At 32.5% G+C, this 15,147-nt stretch overlaps 1 long non-coding RNA gene across 1 annotated transcript; it reads left to right on the top strand.

Annotated features, from left to right (window-relative positions):
* The first annotated feature begins 12,004 nt into the window (after positions 1-12,004).
* Positions 12,005-13,412, top strand: LOC143609786 (uncharacterized). The gene is made up of 3 exons (XR_013149479.1): positions 12,005-12,059; positions 12,949-13,085; positions 13,206-13,412. It is a non-coding gene; the product is annotated as an uncharacterized LOC143609786 (long non-coding RNA).
* The last annotated feature ends 1,735 nt before the right edge of the window (positions 13,413-15,147 follow it).

Here is a 15,147-nt window from a genome sequence, read left to right as displayed (position 1 = left end):
AGATTTGGTATTCCCGCTGAAATTGTTTGTGACAATGGTTTCCAGTTTATCGGGAAAAGAACCACTAACTTTTGTGACAGTTGGGGCATCAAGATGATCACTTCTACACCAGTTCATCCTCAAGCCAATGGTCAAGCGGAGTCTAGCAACAAAATCATCGTCAACAATTTAAAGAAGAAGCTAGGATCCAAGAAGGGAAAATGGGCTGAAGAACTTCCTTATGTTCTTTGGGCAGACAGAACTACACCTAAAAAGGCAACAGGCCAAACACCCTTCTCATTGGTGTTTGGATCAAAGACAGTAATCCCTACAGAGATGGTGGTTCCTACAGCCAGAACGAGCATCCGTGATCCTGAACTCAATGAAGATATTCTCCTTGAAGACTTGGATACTATTGAAGAACTTAGAGACCTAGCCAAAATTAGAATGGCAGCCTATCAACAAAGGATACAACAAGAATATAAGAATAAGAAGATTCCAAGAAGGAGATTTAGTTTTGAGGAAAGCCTTTCAAAATACTACCAATCCGGCTGATGGAAAGCTAGCACCCAAGTGGGAAGGTCCTTATCTGATCGAGTCGGAAGCAGGGAAAGGGGCGTCTCATTTGCTCACCATGGAAGGCAACAGATTACCAAGAGCATGGAATGCTATCCATCTCAAGAAGTATTTTTTCTAGTCAGGATCTAGTATCCTTCGAAAATCAAGCATCCATCTAGGATCAAGGATCCTAAAATTGGTAATATCTATCTGATCACTTATTTATTTCATATTCTTGTTAATAATTTAAGGATAATGTATTCTTAACATTTATCTTTTCCAAGTTTTTAAGTAACAATGCAGATTTCAATAAGAGGTTCATTGTCTAAGAGGTTGGCCACCTCTCCCTCACGCTTAAGGTACATTGCTATTTTCCTTGGCCTAGCCCACGATTGGATATGACCCCCGATGGTCATATTCTCCAAGGTTTAAAGGTTTTCACCTTTCTTATAAATTAGAGTTTCTACACTCTCGCCTGGAGCGCACGCTATCCAACGTATAGTCTGGGGCAGCGGGACCAGTACACGCTTAGTGGCTGACAATTTCGTTGCTTTCGGCTATATGGAGGATCCTACGATTTATGGTAGACGTACCATACCACCGGTTTATAACGTTTTCACGTTATCTCAAGACAAAGGTTTCTAACATTTTCATGTTAGCTAAGGTTTATAACGTTTTCACGTTATCTCACGTTTGGGCTAAATCCCGGTTTGGGCAAGTCCCCAGTTAACATCCGTATTTGGGCTTGTCCCCAGTTTTGGGCTTGTCCCCAGTTTTTGGGCTTGTCCCCAGTTCACGGGCTTGTCCCCAGATTACACGAGCTTGTCCCCAGTTACACGGGCTTGTCCCCAGTTTATTTTTTGGGCTTGTCCCCAGTTTATTGGGTCTAATCCCAGATAATATCATAAGCTATTTGCATCATGTATCATAAATTAGATGCTGAGAATCACCGGAGGATCAATACTTATGGATTCAAAATCCTTAAATTCAGTTTTATAAGGATTGCAAAAGGATCAATACTTATGGTAACTTAGGTCTAACCAAACCTTACGGTATGAATTCTGTTTATCGATTTACACTTATTTGATTTCAGTTTATATCTTCATAGATATAAGGATTCATTATTATCAATCTATTTTTATAAGGATTTAAGATCCTGGTTTATTTTTGCAAGGATATTTTATCCTAAAAACTTTTTACTTAAGAATATTTCTCAAAACTTTCAACAAGTCTAAAACTATATTAGAAAAACTTTCAAAATAACAGACAATCAACAAATAGTTAAAAGATACTATTTATTAAACTTACTTGCAATTACCAAAAATCTTAACCCGGATTTCACCATTCATAAAAATGGATCATCCACCCATGTTAAACAGGTGTTACTAGTTGTTCATGATTTGCAGGGAGAATGATATCAACCGGAAGGGAAGTTCCCAAGGAAACTCCATTAAAATATGACAATTATATCCAGCTTGTCAAATCTCATATGTTTTTGCAGGAAGTTTGAATTCAAAGGAAAAATGACAGTTTTGATCTTATCACAACCGCCATTTTGGGGGCAATTGTTAGTGCACAGAAATTTGACACTGTGGATACGTTATCCTGGCATAAGTTTCTGGATCAGTGATCCTTAGTCAGATCCCGTCAGGATCAACGATCCTCGGTACTTATTATTTACTAACGATTGTTTCCTGTGTATAACATTATATATAACAGATGTAACGGCTAGAAGACCTGGTCTACCACCTATTTCGCAGCCTGAGTAATGGAGCACGTGGTCAAAGTGGCTGTTACAAGTATATTCAAGATAAAGGCGGATTTTTAGGAAAAATAGTTAATGGTATTTATTATTAATAACTCCATTGAGTTATTATCTTTTATTTATAAGGAAGGTTATGATCAGTTAGAGAGCAGATTGTAGACACACACTAGAGCAGAACTTATAATTCTCTCTACACACTAGCATTTCGTTGTAATATCGATCACAGTCTCCAAACACTTGTAACCACCTTTTATTATCAATATAATCGACGGTGATAGTTTTCACAGTCCGAGGGTTTTTTGTGCCGGTGATCACGATAATCACATAATTATCAACCAAAGGTTACCTTGTTGATCCTTGACCGAAAAGATTCGACCAACGATTACTTAGTTAATCCTTGATCGAGGAGATTCGACCAAGAGATTACCTTGATAAGTTTTGACCGAAGTAAGACTATCTTGGTTAAGGGCTTTTTCCCTCGTGATCAAATCATTGTGTTCACCCCGATTACGATTACTCATACGATATTATCGAGTTAGCACCTTACCTCACATTTACGAATTTGGATACTTGATCCTTAACAGATTTTTATCCAAAACAATATATATATATACTAGTTTGAGGCCCGTGTATTACATGAGTAGTTTCTTGAAAATACAATATTTAATATAAATAATCAGTATACAAGAAATAATAAACATGTTAAACACTATTAATATATTCGTTGTACAATAGTCTTTAAAGCATTTTTAAAGTAAAAGATAATTATAAATATCAAATGTTTGAAAAACAAATAGAAAGTAAATATTAAATTAACAAATATTGAAGCATAAATTTTAAGAATGATAACGACTATTTTATTATTATAAATTTGTTAAAAAGGGTGAGAATTAATGTAGAAATGACATGTGGCAAAACTTGTAGTCTTTTATTAGAGAGTATAAATATATATATAGATATATATATATATATAAAAGTTATTTCACAATTTTATTCAAATGAAACATTAGGTGAGTTTAATATGTACAAATTGGGTTGAACGACTATTAAAATTTTTTAGGAAAGAATAATATGGCACATGTCTTTTACATGTTAGTCGATTCGGACAATTATAGGATTTAGACCAGGTTAATAAATAGTAAAATAAGATGAATAGTAACTTATATTTATATAGTTTAATTATTTAAGGACAAATCAAATTATAATCATGAATAATAAATAGGAGTTAAGAGGAAAAAATTACAAAACCATATGTTTGGTTTAAGTCTAGGAATTATAATAAATTTCACTTTTTAGCATTGAGACGTATGGTCTAGTGACACCAAACTAATTTGCACAAACCAATTTTAATTACCATAAACAAAACATAATCACATATTAGAAAATGGTTTGTATAGTGTCAGTTGACAAATTAAATTAAATGAAACTAGGCACACCTTGCATATTTATTTGTGTAAAACATCTATTAGACATATTTAGGTATAGGTTTGTAGGTGAAAATTTGTACATATTATTTGGAAAGTATTTGTTATATTGGGAGAACCAGGCATGAGTGTAATAGTGTATGACCTTAGTGAACTGCTTGAATATGTAAATGTTGGTTGTATACCTGTGAATCGTTCACAAGGTGGTGAGTCAAAAATGTTATCTCAACACTCTTAAGCACAATGCAATTGTGAAGTAACTTACTATAATATATTATATATCATACTGACCTTATAACCGCTTTAAGGTAAAACTATTTTTAGTATATTAAAATTTCCATTTATCATATGATGTGAGTCTGTAAAAATGTATACAGGTCCTTAAATATTCAGTACTCCCGAAAAGTCACTAAATACGTCTGCTAAGTTTTTCAGTCAACCTAATACCTGTTGCATAGTGTAGTCGAAAACCAAAACTAACAGATCAATTTTAAACCATTGCAAGGGGAGCAATGTGAAGAATATAAGTTAGTAGTGTTTTATGTGTTGTGTGACATGCCCACATAAACATTAAGTTCCCAAACGCAATATTAAAGCAGATTTGAATAGCATCCAACATAAAGTCTTATCTTTTCATCAGGACTTGTCTTATTATTAGGAAACTGAATCTCGAAGTTATACTCTTGTCGCTACAGATTGGAAATCAAATCTCTGTTAGGGAAATCTATGGGAGATTTCAACACATTGCAAACGTTCTAGAGTTAAAAAGAGTGTGGTCGAATTCAACTCCTATTAAGGTCTAGCATTTGCTTTCAGTAAATTTAATCAGCGTGTCACCTATTTTCAATCGATTACTTGTTTCTGCAAACCAAAAATTAATTACGTTGTTGATTGGTTCAATATATAAAATAAAATAGAAATTAAAAATTCTATCATCAGATAATCACATTTAAAAAAGCTATTCAGTTTATCAACTTATTTGCTTGTGTTAACCTTAATTCCAATACGTTAATTTCCATCACGATTCACAAACTCTTGGCAAAAATCAAGACCAAACTCCACACTTAATCTAGACACTTAAAATCTTGTAAACAAGCACCGTCCATTTCTCTAAAGTCTAAACACGCCAAATAAGTTGACGGTTTGCAAATAGTTGACGGGTTGTAATTACAACCTAACAGTTAAGATATTCGACTCATTTCCTATTTTACCTAAGTATATCCCAAATTGATCTATTTTCATATAACCCGGTTGAGATCCAGAACCTTACCAAAAGTTTCTTCAAATATAAACAATATATAAGTGAATCTGCAACAACTTGACATGATATCATGCATTCATGCCTTATGGTTGCAAAGTATTTCATTCCGTTTATTAATGATTTTATAATTCAATATAGAGGACTGTCTAGCGTATAATTGTCTAATTTCCTTCTAGAAATTTAAAAAATAACGTCAAATGCGAATGCAACCAACTTGGTAAAACTGCAGTGAGAAAAGCATAATGTGGATATGATTCTCTACTAAACAGCGTCACTTGGAACATCAGCACCGCTAGGTATTTTCCCGGGAAAGTCAGTCTTTGAAGTGTCTGATACTATCATGCTGCAGCATAGAAGATGCTTGGTGAGACATGTTTAATTTAATTAAAAAAAAAGAAAAATTTTAAAATATTTGTGTGTGGTTCAAATTACCTTTGATCAACAATGACCATTGAACGAAGCTCGCAGTTTTTGAAGCTGTGTACAACACAATTGCAAGGAGTTATGAAAGATAAGATTAAACGAAAATGAGTCAGATCAGTCAAACAGGTCAAAAGTCGCCCTCTTTTTTATATGCATCTCATCCTTGCCTTAGTTTTAAAATAATCGCTCATGATGTGCGCATTTTAAAACCAAGGCTCTGATAGGATCGCATCAATGTGATGTGAAGCGATGCGCTGCGATACCATAATGCGATCTGATGCGTGCATTTGTAAGTTAAAGTGAGTTTACGCATAGAGTACTTGTACCTTATGCATAGACTACTTGTACACAGGGAGTTGAAGAGTGAATTTGTTTATACATAAGATTTCTATGGTGGTACCATAGCTTTTTCTTGTATTTATTTATTTATTTATTTAACCTTAATCTCTGCTTTTTAGTAGTTTTTTTATAACAAACACCTCACATGCGTGATGCACTGATGCGTGCACATTTCGTTATTTTCTCTTAAACATCTTTTTAGTCCATTTTGGCCAGAACAAAAATTGCTCGTTATGCTCCTTCATGACCTCTAATTATTACCAAAAGAGTAAATATTTCAATATGATAACCAAAATATAAAAGGGGTCCTACATTCACATTTCTGCAATTCAAAGATAACCTAAAAATATTGGTATAACTTCTAAAAACCAAATAATCCCTCTGTTATTGACAACATATGAAACCACCTATGAGCCATGTAACAAGTTGACAGATATCAACATAAAGATTTAATCAAAGGACTACAATACAGCATACAAACTGCACATCTTGCTATTCACTTACAGCCAATCAAAAACCTTAAAATCTCAAAACGGCTTAAAAAAATTAAAAGATCTTAAAATACTTGTGTTCAATAAATAGGTCACCGATTCACATAAAACAATGAAATTAGAAACTGAAAATGATGCATCCAGATACTTGAAATTAACAGATCTCAACCATATAATCAGTGATATCAACTTATTCACAGTTTCATTAAAAAATTCTTAACAAATACATAGAAATCCACATTTCAACATCTAATTGCGTCCCAAAGAGTTACGAAAAGGAAACAACAGATTCCAAAATATACAGATGAGAAGTTGATAGAGAAATTCTTCAACATCAAAATCATTAAACATTATGCATCAAGAACTAATTACTAATCGGGTAAGTTAGTTAGTTAGTTATGAATCCACATATTCTTCAACATCAAAACAATGAAACAAACACACAGAAATCCATAAAACATATTCTTCAATTATAAAAAAAATGAAAATAGAAGCAGAAGTAGTAGACATCCAGTATGTTATTATATGCATATCCTCCCGTTAGTATGTTATTAGTTTAAATGAACCGATAACAACCTAAAATCAATCGCATATTCCAACGGATTCATGTAATTTATTTAATTAACAAAAACAGGTTCCAAATATACAAGTTCATTTCATACACGTATTATTATTATTATTATTATTTATTCAGATTAAAATCATATAATAGTAATTAATTACAGAAACAGATCGGATTACCGGTAAGCAGAGAATACGAAGAACAGTAAAGCAGCAAGGAACGACGTCGGATGGATGGTAAAGAGAGACGCACTTGTGCGATATTCACGGGCGGAGGCTGTTTTTGTTTGTTTGTTAGTTTCTAAACCGCTATTCAGATTTTGGTTTTATTATTAATAAAAAATACATTTAAAATAATAATAATAATAAAGTTACTAAATACGCCATGTGCTTCTGCTGCAACTTGCTGATTCGTCAAGACCGATCAAAGGTAACGTGATGGTGTACAAGTGAAATGCGTAACGTACAAGTGAACTTGCATATGCCTTTATGATGGCTGACGTGCGCCGGATGCTATGTGTTCGGTTCCCCCTGCACCATTTAAGGATGGTACAAAAGAATATGCCTAAGGTACAGCAGGTGTTGAGTTACTAGTACCCACCAATTGAGTCGCCGTCGTTTGGTTGCACCTATATGCTGTTTCTTGTTCTTTAGTTGATACGACCGCCTTTTATACCAGGCATATTCAGTCTTTTATTCTCGATGAGGAGAATGTTTTTCTTTTTTTATTTATACGATAATTAATTAATATTTCTTTTAACTGTTTCAGTTTTCAAGTTTGAATATACTGATTTCGTTTTAATATGTTAACGAGTTCAAATCTGGGAACTAATATAACATTGAAAAAGATAACAGCGGTGTATTATTATACACAAATGTTGGTGAGCAATTCATAAGTTTGAACAATAGATATATAGTATGAAAAGCCACAAAACTAATATACAAAACCATAAATAATAGATATAAACTTGGATAAATTGACAATCGCTAATAGAATTACGTTAGCGCCACATAGCTACAAGGGATTGCCAAGTAGTCTAGGATTTAATAGAATATCCTTAATTGCATTACGTTAACGACACCTTGCTACAAGGGGATGCCAAGTAGTCTAGGATTTATAGATTCCACCAACCGAAAGCGATAAACACATAGGCATATAAGCATAGAACACCAAATCGAGCAATTATTCAAGTAAAGTATACAACAACGTTTGTGGTTTAAGACTCAAGTATAAAGCATTTGATTTGAATAAGTATGAAATGTCACCCCAAAACAAAAGATAGAAAACGGGGTACGAAGTTACTCATGTTCAAGTATAAAACTTGATCGGTAAAAGATCAATAACCGGATGGATGAAGTTTAACGAGCAAGGCCTAAATGACAATAAAATCTTGGATTTAGAATGGTTGTCTTGAAGATCTTTAAATAAAATAATTGTTGCAAAAAGTAAACAATTAAAGTTCAAGGTTTAAAATGTAACTATTTAAGAATTTATAATAACAATCCTTTAAAAATGTAAGTTTGCTCGAAACCGGGTTAAAGTATCTAACCTTAATATTTACTTAACCAATGTTAAGTAATAAGGTGGGAAAAATGCTAAAATGCAAGTTCTTTTGGGACAAAGATACTAAAACGGGTTTTTAACGAGTGTTCGGGTTGTCGATTTGGGTCTTGACAAATGGTCAAAACCCAAAGTCAACTTTCCAACATATTAATTGTTATGAGATAACTCATTAAAATATACTAACACTTAACCAAGTATGTAGATCTATTGTTTAGAACTAACAACGCACGTTAAGCGAGTGTTCGGTTTTGTCGGTCCAAATTATGTGATGAGATCAAGTTGGATCCAACAATTCCAAGTACTTAAGAAAATAATTAAAATCAGTTTGTAAACTATTTTTAAATAAATATACAAATCTTGATAGCTAAAAACACACTTGTGTGTCTTAAGCGAGTAAAAGTCGGTATAGTTCGGTTTGGTTCGGTCTCCATCTCACAAATAGTTCATAGATGGTTTCTACATGCCCAAATATCATAGAACTTGTATATTGGTTTATAAATGAAGAAAACTTAAATTTTACAACTAAAAAGTTAACTACAAGTCTTTTAAGCAAAAGTTTCGGTTTAGTTCGGTTTCCATCTCCCAACGAGTTCATAGATGGATTACATATGCTTAATATCAAAGAACTTGTAAAAATGATTTTTGAAACTCAAATCTAGCAATAAACATGTTTAAACAACTATTTTAACAAAACTAGTAAACAAAAGTTCGGTTTTCGGTTTGGACTAGTTTCGGTTAAAACTAGGTTAGTCTTATACAAACCCACACCATGAAACTTGTAAATAAGATGAACAAACTAAAAGGGTTAGAAGTTAGTCATAAGTGATATGTATAATAAGTTATGTGTGTGTATATATATATCAAGAACACGAAGTCCTCCATGAAGCCTTGCCTTATGACATTCGAAACTTAACCAACCGGAGTCGGTGAAGTAACAAATAAAGAAAACAAGGGGTGTGTATTATATATATGTTGTACCACCATATTCAAGTGTTAGTAATATTAGATGAACAAGTTAAAATGAAAGACTATAGTTAGTTGACCTTAAGAAATCAAAATAACAAAATGTTGAAGATGAATACTTGGATTTGAAAGAGATTTTGGAGAAGATGAACAACCAAATGGTGTATGGAGCCTTGCTTTTATAATGGTAAGAGTATGGTTCATACAAATAGGGTAAAGATGCATGTGATGGTTGAAATGGTCAAACAAGTTTTTGGTAAATGGCAATAATAGTCCCCAAAGTTTGGTTTAAGTCATTTTAAGGAGTTTTAAGGACCAAAAAGAATGTTTTCAAGACCCAACAAGTGTAAAACAATATTGTAACATAAAATCCATCATTTTGATTATATCATAAGCTTTGGTTTACAAAATGGGTCGGTTTACATAATAAACGAATACAAAAACGAATACAAACGAGACCCGAAATTGACGAATGTCACATTTAGAAAAAAAAATCAAGTATTTAAATATATAGGTGTATTTTGTTTTGAGTGTTTAAAGATTTGTTCTGGATGTTCTGAGCGTTTAAAGTTTTGTTATGAGTGTTTAAAGTTCTTATTGTGAGTGTTTAGAGTTTGGTTGAATCTAAGACTTAGAACAAAATTTTGACCAAAGCACACACAATTTAAACATTCAGAACAAAAAATCTAAGACACTCATAAAATTTTTTTTACCAACACGAACACACTTTAAACGTTCAGAACAAAAATTTAAGACACTCAGATAAAAACATGAAACATTCAGAAAAAAAAAATTTTAACACTCAGAACAAAATACACATTACATGTGGACACGATGTTACTTTCAATTCATGTTTAGTTTAGAATTTGAAGTTGATGTGAGGATCGATTGATGATTTCTACATGAGATTGATTTCCTTGCACAATTTTGGATCGATGTTACTTTCCTCATACCTTACCATAGCTTTGCTATTGATGGGATATACTGAGTACGATGATGATGAATTTTGGATCAAACTTGAATAATTTAACATTACGAGTCCTCTATTCACATTAATTCAAAATTGACCTAATTTGGCATATTCAGACATAAAAGATTAGGTTTAAGACCAACGTAAATGTGAACTAAATCGAATTGTTCACGCCGACAGTTAACTAGGACTAAAACGAATTTGAAAGAATTTACAATTTTGCCACCGTATGTTTTTTGAAATCGATGGTGTAGGAAGTCGCATATTTAATGTATGATAAGAGATTATTGTATTAGATCATTTACCCAGAAAATATATTATTCTAATTTATTAATACCAACAAATATTAAATGGTAAGCTAGATATTCTAGACATTAAACTAATAGTCAAGGACCGTCTCCAATAGTTCTTGAAAATTCGAAGGTCCAGGACTAGTGAAAATAACAACTGATTATTTACTAATCACTGTTCTCCTTTAGCTTATATGCTTAAATATAAAACTTCTTGAATGTTAAACAAAAAAATAAGGTTTTCTCAACAGTATTTCGCCATTTCGGTCAGTGGCGTAACAAGACTTCCTTAAGTGTAGATTTACAATGTAAGTTAACATTTGCAAGAATGCACTAATTACCTTTTTTTTTACGGATTGATGCACTGGAGGTATATCCTAAAACAAGATATCAAAAATGTTAATGGGTCGGTTTTGAACGAAAGTGAAAGTTGAAGGAATATTTTGAAACATTTTAGTTAACCGATTTATTTAATAGTTTAAAATTTTAGAATAGTTATTTGTTTAGTTTTTGAATATTTTACAAGTGTATCTAGTCTAAAAATAAGAGTTTGAGTTTTAGTAGATTAAGTTTGTGTTTAGTTTGAATATCAAATTTATTTGAGTATAAATAGATAATGTCCATCCGAACCCTCCAATGAAGAATAAGAGGAGAGCAAAGCGCCAATGGCGCGTGAAGCGCATGCGGAACGGGCACGGAGAAAAGGAAGTTTGGAGAAGAAGCAGCCGAGCTCACCCCCTTCACTTCCTGGGCCAAAGCATTGCAGTCTTTCCTGGCCAAATAAAGGATTTGAGGCTTCTTTGTTATGCTACTAATTTATTTAAGTATAAATAGATAATTTGTGATTACAACAAACGAAAAATAATCTTTAGTTGAGATAAAATCTTGCGTTTGTTTTGTTGGACCTAAATTCCGACATGTACTATAAGCATGAGAATATATCATAAAAATTTTGCGGATAATATTTGGTTTAAGTTGTTTATTTTATAAAAGTATATTATGAACATTAAAAATACATTTAACTGTAACATCCTAATTTTTGTTGAAATTAGAATGTATATTTACTCGAAAGTAAGTTTATAGAATTTACTAAATTATTAAAAACCTTGGAGGGTTAAAGTTGCTATTTAATAATTATGGTGGTTAAAAGGGGTTATGTGGCTTTTGCCAAAGAACGATCGAGAACAAAAGGGGAGGACGTCAAGGACCTCCCTTCGATCGACGATCGGCGAGGAAGACTAAAGGGGTGGTGGTGTTTTCGGTCTAGAATTTTTCATCCCTCCAATCGTTTCTGTTACAATTATATTCCGGAAAGTGTTAATTGCTCCTTTAATTGTCTCTTTTAATATGCTTTATGTTTCAATCAATGATCTAATCGGTTTCAATTGAACTCTCTAAAAACCACCGTTCAATCATCTAGATCGAACGAGGTTGCCAAGAAGTTCATTTACTGTGTTTCTCAATTACTTAGGTAAGTAATTCTAATTTAAATAAGTGTATTTTAAATAGAATGATGTTGGTTTTAAACAAGTGATTAAATTGTTTATAAATCTGATTTTGGACCTTTTTGCTTCTCACTTGACCAGCTTCAAAACTCATCCGTAGATCTTGTTTACCACTTATGGAGTTATGGGTTTATCCTTTAAAATAATGATGTTGTCATAGTTTGATTGGTTTATATTTGACTTTTTACATTTTAGTGTTCTCATTTGCAATACTTGTAGTGGACGTTATTTCTATAAAAAGATGAACATGAAATAAACAATAACTAATTACTTCAATCAAACTTTAGCTACCTATAAATCAAGCGAGTTAAAGTCACCCAACATGCATTTTACTTGTTATAGCCTCCAAAATGGTTCCGTTTTAAATAATGCTCTTACTATTTTGTTGTGATTTGTTTATGTTGCTTTGGATATTGTGAATAGAAGTAACAAGCACAGCTCTTAGTAAGTATTTCTTTATGGTTCGTTTAAAGTCATCAAAGAAAAGCAATGCATTCTAGAAGGGCCATGGTAAATTATTATTTTCATATTTGATAAAATTTGTTAGCTTTCATTACATCTTATTAGGCTTATGAATCATACCCTATTAAAAAACAGTGTTGACAGTGTAAATAGTTTGCAGGATTAAATTACCATATTGTCCCATCCCAAAGATCTGCACTCAAACCTTTTAAAATAAGCCTTGGATAGTGAACACTGAAGGGGGGATAGACGAAACCATCAATGAAATTAAAAGGTTTGGAAAAGTGAACGAGTTATAATTACATTTGTAGGTGACGAATAGAAGAAACCTGTTGAAGTTGCAAAACTGGTATTTATAATAGAGAAGCTTGTTGATAATATTGTTTTGGATAGTGAAAATTAAAAAAAAGATGCTCAAGATGTTGGCGTCAAGTTAGCAGGGCAAGGGAAAAACCTTGGTCAAGCCTTACGGTTAGGTCGTGCTCAGTACGTCTCTATGGACCTCTGTGACAATTCTCAAGTATTCAAAGGTCAGTTAGTTAAATTAAGTTGTGAGATTTATCGAGCTTTTAACCATTTATTTGTGAGGTTTTTAAGACTTTATTATTTACATATTATCAACTAACTTGTGTGATTTTTTGATATTGCAGCTTGTGAAGGGGCTGAAGTTGTTTTTCATATGGCTGCACCATCTTCATCTATTAATAACTACAAGCTGCACTATTTAGTCAATGTGAAAGGTAAATGAATATTGTTGAACATAGTTCAGTTGAGGGAAACTGCACAAAATAGTCACCAATTTACAATTTATTAGTGATTTTAGCAACAACCTTCGTTTTAACTTATTTTATTTATACATTGCTGATGTCACAATGATTGATGCCATGCCGGCAGCCACTTCAGATGCTGCATATTCAAGAAGTTCTTTTGTGAAAAAAACCCCCCTAAAAATATTCATCTATTTACAAAGTTAAACAAATATGTTTTGTGATATGTATTTAAAACAAACTGTCAAAAAGACATGTCAGATGCTTCACACAGGCCTATAAACATGAACTAACATGAATGTACTCATGTTTGTGTTCGTTCGTTTAACTTTAACGGAACAAATTAAACGAACGGGTTTACGTATGTGTTTGATCGTTAAGAAAATGAACGTTTTAAGTGTTCGTTCGTTAACAATATAAAAGAGCGATTCACGAATATGAATGAACGAACATCATTGAACATAGACGATCAAACATAAATGAGCTAAAAAACAATTAAAAGTAAATGTGAACAAGAGTGTGTGGGGTTGAAAAATATGTGTGCTCATTTTCCGTTAGTTAATTTCTTTGTGTTTCTTACAACATTCATTTTGGAGGATCTGATTTTCGGAATCAGGTATTCAAAGGTAAAAAGATGTCCGGTCGTATGGGAGGGATGCAAAAGACTATTAAAAATGTGTGGGTATACAAGATAAACCCTGCAAGGAACTCGATTTGGGTTAGAGGCCAAGTATGATTCTTGATTTGGATCTATATATTTTATCAACTTATTATGCTCACATTTTGCTTGTTATATTGGTTTATTATAGGTACGAGGGAACGAAGGGGATTTCGTATTCCTAAAAGATGCATTGTACAAGAAACCCGATATATCAACGCTTCTGTTCCTAACATACTTTTCAACAGAAGATGAGGATGTAAGCAGTTTGAAGCCTCTGGTTGCAGATCTTGGAAAGACAGATCTGTGTATGGCTACTGATTGATCAATGCAATCTTATTATTATTATTATTATTAATAATTTTTTTTAGAGGTAGGTTGGTTGGTTGGCTGATTCTTGAATCTTGATGAATGTAAAAGTTGTGGGTAGTAACAACTTAGACTTTTGTTTTGATAATAGAAATGAAATGTTGTGGTTGGTTAAAACCATACAACTTCATTTTTTAATAATTTTTTAAAGTTTTGTCACTAGGGATAAAAAGTATCAATCTGGTGGGGTAAAATTGGGTTTGGCATAAATGGAATCGGGTTAACATTAGTCGTTTTAGAAAAAAAAAAGAAAAAAAAAAGATTCTCCACCTTATCCCACCCCTTTTGATGATGAGCATGGTGAAGTCAAAATGTTTATTTTCTTGATACTTTGTTTGTTTAAGTCAAGTGGAAGTTGTATGTCTTAAATATTAAATTATAAATGTTTGTATTCTAGGTTTTTGTTTTTAGTTTAGTGAAGTGGTTAAAATTTTGAAAAACGATTCATTTCCACTAATGTCTGGTTTCTTGCAGTTTTATGGCGGCAATTATGCAAGTAGACTTCTTAACTCATTCGTTTTGCTCCAGGTTTGGTTATTATTGCCTTTTGATTTTGTCTGTACATTTTTAATTTCTTCATGTTTTCATATAGTCTTATTTTCATATTTGCCACATAAACAAGAATCGTAGTTTGAAAATGGCTTTTGATATTGCTCATGCTAATCCAACTATAGCCATAGACCTGAATATGAAGTCATAAGTTATCGCATAAAGTGACTACTACCAAATATTCTATGATATATAATTGAAATTGAAAATAATATTGTCAGTAATTCAATTAACTTTTGCAGGATTGAC

Source organism: Bidens hawaiensis, unplaced genomic scaffold (genome assembly GCF_021521415.1).
Source record: "Bidens hawaiensis isolate Kalapana, Puna unplaced genomic scaffold, B.hawaiensis_p1.1 tig00015641_1, whole genome shotgun sequence".
NCBI classification, from domain to species: Eukaryota; Viridiplantae; Streptophyta; class Magnoliopsida; order Asterales; family Asteraceae; genus Bidens; species Bidens hawaiensis.
Note: the sequence above shows the minus strand (reverse complement) of the source record. Positions and strands in the feature narration are given on the sequence as shown.